Consider the following 12,883-nt stretch of genomic DNA (forward strand, 5'->3'; position numbering starts at 1 on the left):
ATGTATGTATTTATGTGTGTGTGTATATATATATATATATATATATATATATATAATTGTTAAATAAATTTTATACATTTATAAAATTGAAAAACAACAACAGTAGAATGTTGGATATGTTTAACAGTGAAAATATGAACATTTCCACAAACACAGTGTAAAGCTCAATTGAGACTAAACACTTGTCTAGCATTAAGAAATCCAATAATCAGTGAAGCTAATGGGAAGAGACTTTAATTTTCTAGGGAGGAAAATTATGGACTTTGGAGCAATGGGAAAAGGTCATGTGGTCTGATAAGTCCAGATTTACCCTGTTCCAGAGAAATAAGTGCATCAAGCTAAGAAGAGAGACTAATGAAATGATGCACCCATCATTCCTGATGCCCACCATAAAAGCCAATGGGGGCGGTGTTATGATCTGGGGTTGCTTCTGTTGGTCGAGTCTAGGTTCAGTAAATTGACAGTGCATCCTGAGGCAACAGCTCAGAGCTCTCAGACATTCAGCAGCATTTTCCTTTTTTTAAGTGTGTTAAGTTTACTTAATCTGAACTGTATACCTCTGGCGATCCTGTGCCCTAAAGAGCCCAGCTGAATGATTACCATCTCACCCATGAGGTGTGAGGTGATGTCTGAAAAGGATCCAGAACCAGGGCAAGAGAGCTAGTGCAGAAGCTAGGCTACAGGCTAACCCACACAGACCGATGCTGCCGAGTCTCTTCCAGTCAATAACATCCACTTAAATGCATATCAAGAGGTAGCTGTGATTGTAGCGAAAGACTTCAATCATGAGGATTTAAAAATTGTATTGCCCAAACTACTTGCCAAACACCCTAGGTGTTAAATAATGTTAAATAAATAAAAAGTGTTAAATTATATAACAATCCCCTTTATTTAAGTGGTGTTCCAAACCAGAAGGCTATGTAGGCCAAAACAAATGAGCTGTATTTCCTCTAGGACTGTATTTTGTGCAAAAAAGTCCTAGGAGACTTAAGGCATGAGGCAGGGTACACCCTGGATTGGTGCCAATCCATCGCAGGGCACACCCACAGTCACACACTGCAGGCAATTTGAAAATGCCAATTAGCCTATTCTGTATATTCTTTAAACAGTGGAAGGAAACCTGAGTAAAACTGAGAGAACCCACCAAGCATGGGAAGAACATGCACACCAGCCTGGCCAAGATTTGAACTCAGACCCTGGAGGTGCAAGGTGACAGTGCTAACCACTACACCACCATGCCGCCTTTTGGAATAAGCTGTCTTTTAACAAAATTGTCTGGAATTTCCAGTAGAATCTCAGAAGCAATAAAAGGCAGTGAGTGTGAAAGTGCAAAAAAAAAATCAATAGGGGAAAAAACAGTCATTAAGAAGTCACTGTGATTACATGAGTCAGGGTCAATTAAAAAGTAACAGCATTTGAACAGCTTACCATAACATAGGCCTTTAACAAGATTAATGGAAAAAATGGGCATTTCAACAGGGTTAGCAAAGCAACAGGACCTTCACCAGTGTTAACGAATCAAATGGGGCCTTCAGCAGAGCCATTATGGATCTTGAGAAGGAGACCAAAAAGCATAGAATTAAAGTCATCAATATACCTATTAGATTCCTGTTCATGTAGATTTAGAACCAACCAGAAGAACCTCAGTTTTATTAGCATAAAGTTTAAGAAAATTAAAAGACAACCAGGACTTAGTTTTTTTTTTTTTTCAATAAACATTTAGAAAAGTTCAAAAGTGGAAGCCTTGGGTTAGTCTTAAAAGATAAATAGAGCTGGGTGTCATCTGCATAATGATGATTGAAATTTGAATCGCAGATCTCCTAAAAATAAGGGGTAAGAGTTAATGATAAATTAGAGGGTCCCCAGCACAGAGTAATGTGGAACTCCCCTAGTGACTAGAAAAAGACTGGGATCTAAAATTTTTAAGTTATTCAAACTGAGTGCAGCCAGAGAGGTATAATCAGGCAAGAGCTGTGCCAGTAATTCCAATTAAGATAAATCTATTTTAAAGAATATGTGATAAAGTATCAAAGTCTGCACTTAAATCAAGGAGAAGATGTTTTGCTAAAAGCCAGAGTCAGATGCCATCAAGAGATCATTGGCTAGACCATTCATAGAGATTATTATTGGTCAAATGAGCCTAATCCTGAGCTACAACTGTTCTCCTAAGTATTTTAGTGGGAAATAAACAATAGGGGCAAAAATGGCAGGTGACTCAGAGCAAGGATTCAGCTAGAGAAGGTGGGTAATGGAATCCAAACATAAATGGAAAAAAACCCATTTTATACTAAGATGTAAACATCAACACAAGTCCAAAAAAGAAAAAAATAAGAAATTAACAAATGTGAAAAACACAATCAAGGTTAAAAAAAAGAAGAAAAACACGATAAAGGTTAAAAACATCATGTGAAAATGAAACAAGGACACATACATCACGCTGACATAAATTTATTCTTAAAGAAAATGATAAATAAATCCCTCAATTCTGCCTTGTGAATGCCTTTAAGGCATTCATAACAGCAAGCTTATTTTTTTATAACATCTTACAGTCGTAATCAATGGCTAGGTGATTACTCATTTACACATTCCAAAATGAAATAGGACTTACTTTTCTACTCACGTACCGAGCATAAAATAAGTCACATCAAATGTAGGAAGTGGGCCTAGAAGTCAGCATTATTGAAGTTTGCTTTTAGAAATACAAAAACAACCTTAGACCATCACTGCTAACTTGATCATGTTACTCCTCTAAGTTTTTAAAGTACTAATTTAGATTTAAAGTAGGGTCAAAGATGTACAACATTCAGGGCCTATAACTGCACAGGTTACCCCTCTGTTCTGCTACGTTGTAATCCAATGCAACTCACTCACTTATCTTCTATACCGCTTTATCCTGTATTCAGGGTTGCGGAGACCTTAAGCCTATCCCAGGAGGCTAAGGGCACGAGGAGAACATGCAAACTCCATGCACACAGAGATGGGAATCGAACCAGGACCCCGGAGGTGCAAAGCGACAGTGCTAACCACTCGCCACAGTGTTGCCCACAACTAGGACTTGGGCAGTGTCATTAGCCATTTACTCCAGAAAGTCTGACTGCATGTGAAATATTTAGCACATAGATGAGGATCATTAGCTGTGAATAATATTACCTTAAAAGGACTATTCTTGATAGAACATGTATGAAGTTAATAACCCTCCAGTCACTTTTGTTTATTAGCACTAAATTTAAATGTAGCATCAACTTTAAAATAGAAAGCAATGTCACAGTAATAGAAATTTCAGATTGTTCGATTGAGTCGACAAAGAACTGATACCCTTGCTTAGTGTTAAGAATCAGTACCGTTCTTCTAGATTTAATTAAATTTTATTTTCATAGCACTTTTAACAATTGTCATTGTCGCAAAGCAGCTTTACACAATTAAAATTATGGAATTTTGTATGAAATCTGAATGTGTATAAATCAAAAAAATCAGATTGCACTTTGCTGAGTTCAATGGTAAAACTGCACAATGCCTCGAAGATTTCAGCTATAAACGGAGAGTCCCTCACATGATTTTCAACACACCATGGAAATGTAGTCAAGGTAAGGACATTAGCTACGCTATGATGTCACCCCTGAGGAGCAAAACTAACTGGCGACTGCTTGAGTGACATTATAACAAGTAGTTATGTTGAACGCTAATACATTAATATGTAGTAAATCATAAGACTGAAATGGCATGGCCTGACCAAGCAATGCCAGCAGAAACACTCACTGGATGGGGAATGCAAACTTTTTCTAAAGTTTTTTTTTGAGTTAATGTAAACAAAGGATAGTTGGATCTTGTCTCAGCACAGCATGAATAGATGTTGAAGAATGCTGAGGCGTGCTGTGTGGCCAGCTAGGAGAAAGGGGAAACCTGATGTACCTTGCAGACTAATGGATATCTCGTATCAGCTTCTCCAACTTCAGGAATGCCTCACTTAGTTATTCGTGCAACACGTCAAGTCAAGTAGGCTTTTTTGTCATTCCAACCATATACAGTTCAGTACACAGTGAAACGAACAGCGTTCCTCCAGGACCAAGGTGCTACATACATGCAACAACATGAATTAACAACACAACTCCAACAGGAAAAAGCTAGCTAACTAAGAGACCTAATTAGCTGACTAGCTCAGATATGACAGATTTCCTTTTTTTTATTTTAAGTTGACCTAAAACAATTTTTATACAAAAAAAGAGAAACAATAGACAACAGACAACGAAGTGCATGTGCAAATGTGCAAACAATGAGCTACAGAGTGACAAACACAACAATGTAATACATTTCAGGTTTGTTTTTTGTAGTACTAAGGTATGAGTTGAGATAGTGGGAGGAGAAACAATAAACATTTGACATTCCTGAAGTAGCAGCGATGATTTAAAATACTTTCGTGCAAATAGCAAGTCAAACATTGGGATGTTGTCTGGTCCAGCAGCTTCACGTGGATTGACTCCGCATAGATTTTTCTCACATCAGCCGTTGTAAGACAGCACCTGGTCGTTCGGAAGAGGGGTGGTCTTCCTTGCAGTCACATCTTTCTGCAAGTTGAACCGTGTGAAGAAGCTGTTCAGCGTATCTGGAAGGGAGCCGTCACTGTCACAGGCAGGTGATGATGTCCTGTAGTTGGTGATGGCCTGCCACATGCACCATGTGTCACCACTATCTCTGAAGTGGTTGTGGATTCACTGGGCGTGTGCGCGCCTTGAAGACAGAGTCTCGTGTCCTCAGAAGTGCACGCACCTCCGCAGTAATCCATGGTTTACACATCATCAGGGTGAGGAGTACACAACAACTAGCTACATCAACAAGTGCACTGATGTCACTGTCTCCAAGAGCATCATCTCATGACCCAACCAGAAACCGTGGATTACTGCAGAGGTGCGTGCACTTCTGAGGACCCGAGACTCTGCCTTCAGAGTGGGAGACAAGGTGGCCCTAAGAACAGCAAGGGCCAAACTGTCCCAGGCCATCAGAGAGGCGAAGCGCGCACATGCCCAGAGAATTTCACAGCCACTTTAGGGACAGCGGTGACACACGGTGCATGTGGCAGGAGATACAAGCCATCACCAACTACAAAACATCATCACCTGCCTGTACTGAACAGCTTCTACGCATGGTTCGATCTGCAGAGCGACGTGACGGCGAGGAAGACCAACCCTTCTCTGACCAGGTGCTATGTTTCACAACGGCTGATGTGAGAAAACTCTACACAGAGTCAACTCACATAAAGTTGCTGGACCAGACAACATCCCAGGCAAAGTGCTCAAAGAATGTGCAGAACAGCTGGCAGATGATCTCACCGACATCTTTAACATCTCTCTGAGCAGCGCCGTCGTTCCCACATGGTTCAAGTCTACCATCATCGTCTCCGTGCCAAAGAAATCTTCTGTGTCCTGTCCCAATGACTACTGCCCTTTTATACCCAAACACATCATCATGCAGCTTGCCATGAGACACATCAAGACCCTGCCGCCCCTGTCACTGGACCCACTGCAGTTTGCGTATCATTCCAACTGTTCGATGGACGATGCCATCTTCACCACACTCCACCTGGCACTGACACACCTTGACAAGAAGGACACCTACGTCAGAATGCTGTACATAGATTTCAGTTCAGCATTCAATACAATCATCCCCCAACACTTGATTGGGAAGCTGAGCCTACTGGGCCTGAACACCTCCCTCTGTAGCTGGATCCTAGACTTTGTGACCGAACGACCTCAGGCAGTGCGGATCGGGAACTACAGTATACCTCCAGTACCACCACACTGAGCACTGCCCCCACCCCAGGGCTGTGTGCTCAGTCACCTGCTGTTCATGCTGCTGACTCATGATTGTGTAGCGACAAACAGCTCCAATCATTAAGTTTGCTGATGACACGACTGTGGTGAGTCTCATCAACAAGAATGACGAGTCAGCTTACAGAGAGAAAGTGCAGAGACTAACGGACTAGTGTAAAGACAACAACCTGTCTCTGAACATCGACAAGACAAAAGAGATGGTTGTTGACTTCAGGAGGACACAGAGCGATCACTCTTCGCTCAGCATTGATGGCTCTTCTGTGGAGATCATCAAGAGCACAAAATTCCTCGTTGTCCATCCGGAGGGGGAATCTCAATACCAGCCCTCTGCACAAGAAAGCCTAACAATGTCTTTTCTTTCTGAGAAGGCTGAGGAGGGCCCAGCTTCCACCACCAATTTTCACCACCTTCTATAGCGGAACTATCAAGAGCATCATGAGCAGCTGCATTACTGTCTGGTTTGGGAATTGTGCCATATCAGGCCGCCAACTGTTAACCTTAACCCTAACCCATCTCAAATTGATCATACCCACCTACCTAAACTGCTCTTTGCAATATTCGCACAATATTTTTATTTTACTTGCTATTTGCACACTATTATTTTAATCATTGCAAGTACTGTAATGTGTTACGTTGTCATGTTAAGTTGTTCTGTAGCTCTTTATTTGCACATCTGCACATGCACTTTGTTGTCTGTTGTCTATTGTTGTTTCTTTTTTGTATATTTTTCTCTTTTTTGTATAGAAATAGTTTTTTAAGGTTAACTTAAGATTGTAAATTTGTCATATCTGACAAATTAAGTCAGCTAATTAGATCTCTTAGTTAGCTATCTGGTTCCGGTAGAGTATGTTGATTTATTTTGATTTATGTTGTGGGATATATGTAGCACATTGGTCCTGGAGGAACGTTGTTTTGTTTCACGGTGTACTGAACTGTATATGGTTGGAATGACAATAAAAGCCTACTTGACTTGACTTCTTGTGTCAGCACTATCAGAGCACAGGCAGTAACAAAAACGTAGCTTAAAGAGCACGAAGGCATGGATCAAAACCGCTAGCATTCACGTTCAACTTAGCTGAATTCAATTAAATTTTACTTGTATAGCGCTTTTAACAATTTACATTGTCACAAAGCAGTTTTACACAATTAAAAGAATTAACTTTGTATGAAATGTAAATGTGTATGAATCAAAATGATAAGATTGTCCCTGATGAGCAAACCGAGGACGACGGCGACAGTGGGTGAAACGGATAGCAGGGATTGATCTGCATAATACTATGTGAGACTGGAAGGTCAGTATAACAGGAGATGTGTATAATTAAATGGAGTCCAGTTTGTTCCTGGAGGCTCAGGTAGACTGTAGGAAATTCCAGTCATGAACTATTGAGCGACTGAAGTCACAGGTCCTCAGAGAACAGCTGTCTGCATCAGTCGAGGACAGGACCGTCTTCATGGAAAAGTGGAACCATCCCCAGTCACCACACGCATCCCAGGCAGACCACACGGGGCATCCATGTGGTGAGATCTCCAACCAGAAGCAGGACTCCAGAACGAGTTAGGCAGGTCTAGAGGGCAGAGGAGGTCTGGATCACTGGCAGCTCAGGAGCGACATGTATAGCTCGACAGAGAAATAGGTGGAGGAAAACGGAGAGAGGGAGAGAGAGAGAGAGAAGAGAGCAGAAGAAAAGAGAGCAAAAGAGATGGAGAGATGGTAATTAAGTATGGTCACAGTCAAACACTGTATAAGGTGAATGTATATTTAGTGCAGAGTGCACTAGCAGCATAACTAAAAGGGAGAGCCAGAAGAAAACACAGACATGAGGGCTCCCTGAGATGTAAAGCAACCAATTACCTCAACGTCAACAAACCTGAGTGATCAATGGGAGTGGGGAAGACAGGCAGTTCACCTAATACTCTATGTCCATGAGTCCCCCAGATCTGCTCCTTAACCTAAGGCAAATCAATTTACAAAAATGCTTGGCTAAATAAATAGGTTTTTAGCCTGGACTTATGTTCGGAGTCCCGAACATTAATTGGAAGACTATTCCATAACTTTGGGGCTTTTTAAGAAAAAGCTCTGCCCCCTGCTGTAGTTTTAATAATACATGGTACCGACAAGCACCTCATTCTTTGATCAAAGTAGGCGTGGTAAATTGTAAGACACTAGCAGTTCACCCAGATACTATGGCGCGAGAATATTTAATGCTTTATACGTCAAGAGTAGTATTTTAAAATCGGTGCGAAATTTGGATCGATTATGTGGATAAAATAGGGGTGATGTGCTCATATCTTCTGGTTCGAGTGAGAACTCTCTCTGCTGCATTCTGGACTAACTAAAGCTTGTTTATGCACCTTGTTAAACAACCAGACAGTAAGGCGTTACAATAATCCAACCTAGAGGTGATAAAAGCATGAACTAGTTTTTCTGCATAATTTGGTGACAATATTTCTTATCTTGGCCATATTTCTAAGGTAAAAGAATGTGATCCTGGTAAAATTATCTACATGAGCTTCAAATAAAAGGCTGGAATCTATAAATCACACCAAGGTCTTTTACTCAAGTTCAACAGTCAAGTTCAAGTTTATTTGTCACATGCACAATCATACAGAGTACAATATGCAGCGAAATGATTTTTGCGACCACAGAGTCGCGACGGCAGCCACCTAACCGGCGCCATCATAGAAAATAAGAAATAAGATACATTAGGATAACGAGGGTAAAAAATCCCCTCCCAGACTGTCCTTCGAAAAGGGCAGTGTGCGATCAGGGGTACAAAAAATACCTCAGCAACAAGCACAGAAAAACATGTAATCACAAGACATAAACATTGCAACGATGTCCAATGTAGGCAAACAGCTCCAGTCCCTGCAGCTAAAGAGCGCTGGTCCCGATTCCGCCTGCCCACACTGAAGGGAATAAGCACACGAAGGCGTTGGATATGGGGAAGGTAGAGTGTCTATCTGTAGCTGTTCTGTGAGTGCGTGCGTGTCAGTTTGTAAGCCTGTAACATCCCATAATAGTCTGTGCCAGGTGTCCTTGAAGGGGGGGGAGTAGGATTCCAGAGCGTCTGGTTATCTTGGTCTTCGGGAAGTTAGTTATGTCTCCAGCCACGGCCTTGAAATGCAGTAGCTGGAAAGAAAAAGGGCAGCCGAAAAGAAAAACATATTTTCCAGGTTTCAATCAATATCTGCCAATTTCACAGATATTTAATGTCCATCACTGGTCTCCAGGTCTGGTTACTGTTGCACTTGATGGAACAGAAAGGCCATTTTAAATCACAGTGTGATCAGAAAGCCTACTTCTAGCTGCTTGTGGTCCTATGACTAGAACTTCTGTCTTATCAGGGTTAAGCAGAAGGAAATTTATTAACATCTCATCTTTTATGTCCTGCACACATTGCTCAAGTTTAGTAAACTGTTTTTTCTCGTCTGGTTTTGCTGTAACGTATAATTGTGTGTCATCAGCATAACAATGAAAATTAATACCATGTTTAGAAATTATGTTGCCCAGAGGAAGCATGTAAAAGGAAAAAAGCAGTGGGCCTAAAACAGAACCCTGTGGAACACCAAACACAACTTGAGAACATGAGGAATGGTCACCATCTAAATCTACAAACTGATAACCATCAGTCAAATAGGATCTGAGCCACAAGAATAATATTGAACTGGACGCAATCGGCCACTATGATCTTGCATCAGACACACAGTCATAAACCCTGCATGCTCATGCACATACTGGGTGAACAGCAGCTCAAGTTGCTTAAAACCCAAGGTGCAGGTGTAAGAGCAGCTTTAAAGTCTGTGTTTGCGGTTTCAGCTGACTTAGAAAACTAAATACTGTCTGTCTTATTAGGAGATCCTTTGAACAAATTATACAGAGGCTGAGCTATTTTGGGCATAATCCTTGATCCATAGGTAACAGTAATTACACATACCCTGGAATGAGCAGAACTCTTTCTCTGTGGATGGAGCAGTCAATATGCATACTGCTGCAACGCAATTAGAAAGGATGGATCTCTGTCCTGCTGTTACTAATTGTCCTAGAAACTGCACAGGAGTGGTGGCTAGCTAAGATTTGGCAATATTAGCCTTAATGACCATGTGCACTCAGCGGTGCATCAGCATCACTAGTTACTCTCTGTTATGCACTTCATGATTAGGTGAGGCTAAAATAATATCTCCAATGTATTGGACCAGGCTAGACTCCTTAACTGGACATTTTGGCTCTGACAGGTAACGCCTTAATGCTTGATATTGTCGGGCTGTTATGCATGCTGCATAACAGCCTGACAGATGCACACTGTGGCAACAACAAATATTAGATTACCAATACAAAAAAAGAAGGCTAACCTTGGCCGGCTGTCTGGATGTAGGGAAACAGACCAAAAACCATTAGCCATATTAATGACTGAAAACACCATATGTGAAATAGGGTTTCTAAAAACCTTTTTAAAAAATGACCAAAAACGGTTTCAGAGTCAGCTACTTAAGGTGTGATGCGATCAATACATGTACAGTGGAACTTTGGATTACGAGCACAATTTGTTCCAGAAGTGGGCTCATATTTTTAAACACTAAGAATCAAAGCAAATTTTTCCATAAGTAATAATGGAAGCTCAAATTATTCGTTCCACAGCCAAAAAAAATAAATACATAAAAATAAATAATAAAATATAAAGTAAAAATGAAAAGAAATTAACCTGACTTTACCTTAAAAAAAAGTAAAAATAAATCCCGACAGATAAGCGTTTCCGTTTATGCGCACAGGCTGTGTATGTGTGTTTGTGTATGTGTGAAGCTAAAGTAAGGATGTAACAAACCTGCTACTATTATTTAAAATAGTAACCTGCTGTTCTCAGAAATCAGGGTAAAGTAAGGACCACCAGAGACACCAATGCTATATATGCTATATCACACGCCAGCCACTCACACCACATTCAGCCAGTACATAACTTTGTTGAATAGTCAGAGTCTTTTCTCTTTCAACACGAGTCCATAAATAAAGTAAACAAAACCAGAGAACATCCTGCTTCACGCCTGATGTCCTTTGACTAATGTCCCTTTGATGGCGACACGGTTGCGGCCGAGGATTCGGTCCCGCGTGCACACAGCCATTGCACAACAAAATACACAACAAAAAAAACAATACAAAAAAACCCTCATGCGCATCGGACAAGGCTTTTAGCTTTTTAGCATTAGCAATGGCTGTGATATGGTTGCTGCTAAATAGCTAAATGCTAAAAAAGCCAAATGCTAAAAGCTAAGCCATTTGGGAGAGACTTCCTGTCTGACGTAGCTTCCTGTTTTTGTATCATTGCCGCGAAAGTTTCGCATTTGTATCAGCGTTTAAATTACATAGTTTTTTCATTTATACAAAAATAATATTAATAGGAACTAGTTTTTACATCTTCATGCTATTTGGGTTTGCCTTTTTTTGCACTTTTTGGAGAATGCGCAAGTTTCTTTGTCTAAAAACAACAAACGGAATTCAGCTCCAAACAACTAAACTCCGACTCAGGTACGAGATATCGAGATACGAGATATCATGGATAATATTCAGCTCGTTCAGTGTGTAGGATGCAGGATGTTTAGACATTCTTCCTCCGTCGTTAGTGGTAATTTTACTTGTGATAGGTGTGTGTTAGTGAGCACTCTAGAGAAGATATCAGCATTAGAGGAGCGCATCCAGAGTTTAGAAAGGGTTAGAGAGTGTGAGAGCAGCGTTATTCCCGCAGCGGACAGTCTGGGTGTCGCAGGCGGAGATAACCAGCACCTGACTCCGGCATTAGAGCCCTCACAGCGGGGCGAGTAGGTGACGACTCGGCGGTATACATGTTCAGCCAAAGCTAACGCTAAGGTTAGCCCACCGGAGCACACCTCTTCTGCGCTTCATGTGTCCAACAGGTTTGCTCTCTTCAGTGATTCACCCGCTGAGAAACCTGAAAGAGCTCTGGTTAAAGGAGACTCTATACTGAGACATGTAAAATTAGCTAGGCATTTAGGGGCGCCAGCGACAGTGGTCAGGTGTATCCCGGGAGCCAGAGCACCGGACATAGCAGGTAATCTTAGGGCTCTAGGACTGCACAGGTTCTCTAAGATAGTGGTACATGCTGGAGCTAATGATATACGCCTTCGTCAGTCAGAGGTTGGTAAGAGTAACTTTACAGAGGTGTTTAAACAAGTGAAGGCGATGTCCGATGACGTAATATGCTCTGGTCCCATCCCAATGAGACGTGGCGACATAGATGTCCAGGTGGTGCTCTGAAAACAACCTGCGCTTCATAGATAATTGAAAGACCTTTGAGGGCAAACTGGCCTGTTAGGGCGGGATGGTGTCCATCCCACTCGGGAAGGTGCTGCTCTTATTTCTTGTAATATAGCTCATAGTCTCAGAAGAAGCCTAGTTAATTGGTGACAATCCCGAGCCCAGGCCAGGGAGCAGACAGACAGGCTAAACCAACCGTCTGCTCGGGTTCACTGTATTGAGACTGTGTCTGTTCCCCGAGCTAAGCAAAAATGTAGAAAGATTCAGAATGTCTGTTTTAATAATTTAATTAACATAAAGACCACAAACTCGGATCATACTAAATGCGCAGCCGGCACCTCTGATCTGAAGCTAGGACTGTTAAATATTAGATCTCTCACATCTAAAGCAGTTATAGTTAATGAAATTATCACAGATCAGGAGTTTGATATACTCTGTTTAACTGAAACCTGGATTAAACAGGACGAGTATGTTGCAATAAATGAAGCTAGTCCTCCTGGATATAGCTACATACACCAGCCTCGGTTAACTGGTAGAGGAGGAGGCATCGCAGGTATTCACAATAATAATTTGACTATTGTACAAAAACACAGACACATTTAATTCATTTGAAATTCTTTATAGTAACATAAGTATTTAACTATATCAAGTCAGCTCAGTCGATTCCACTAATTGTCATTTACAGACCTCCATGGCTGTACTCTGAATTTCTTAGTGAATTTGCAGATTTTCTCTCAAACCTAGTCGTTTCTGTAGACAAAGTGTTAATTGCTGGAGATTTTAATATTCATTT

This window comes from Clarias gariepinus, chromosome 15 (genome assembly GCF_024256425.1).
Source record: "Clarias gariepinus isolate MV-2021 ecotype Netherlands chromosome 15, CGAR_prim_01v2, whole genome shotgun sequence".
NCBI lineage: Eukaryota > Metazoa > Chordata > Actinopteri > Siluriformes > Clariidae > Clarias > Clarias gariepinus.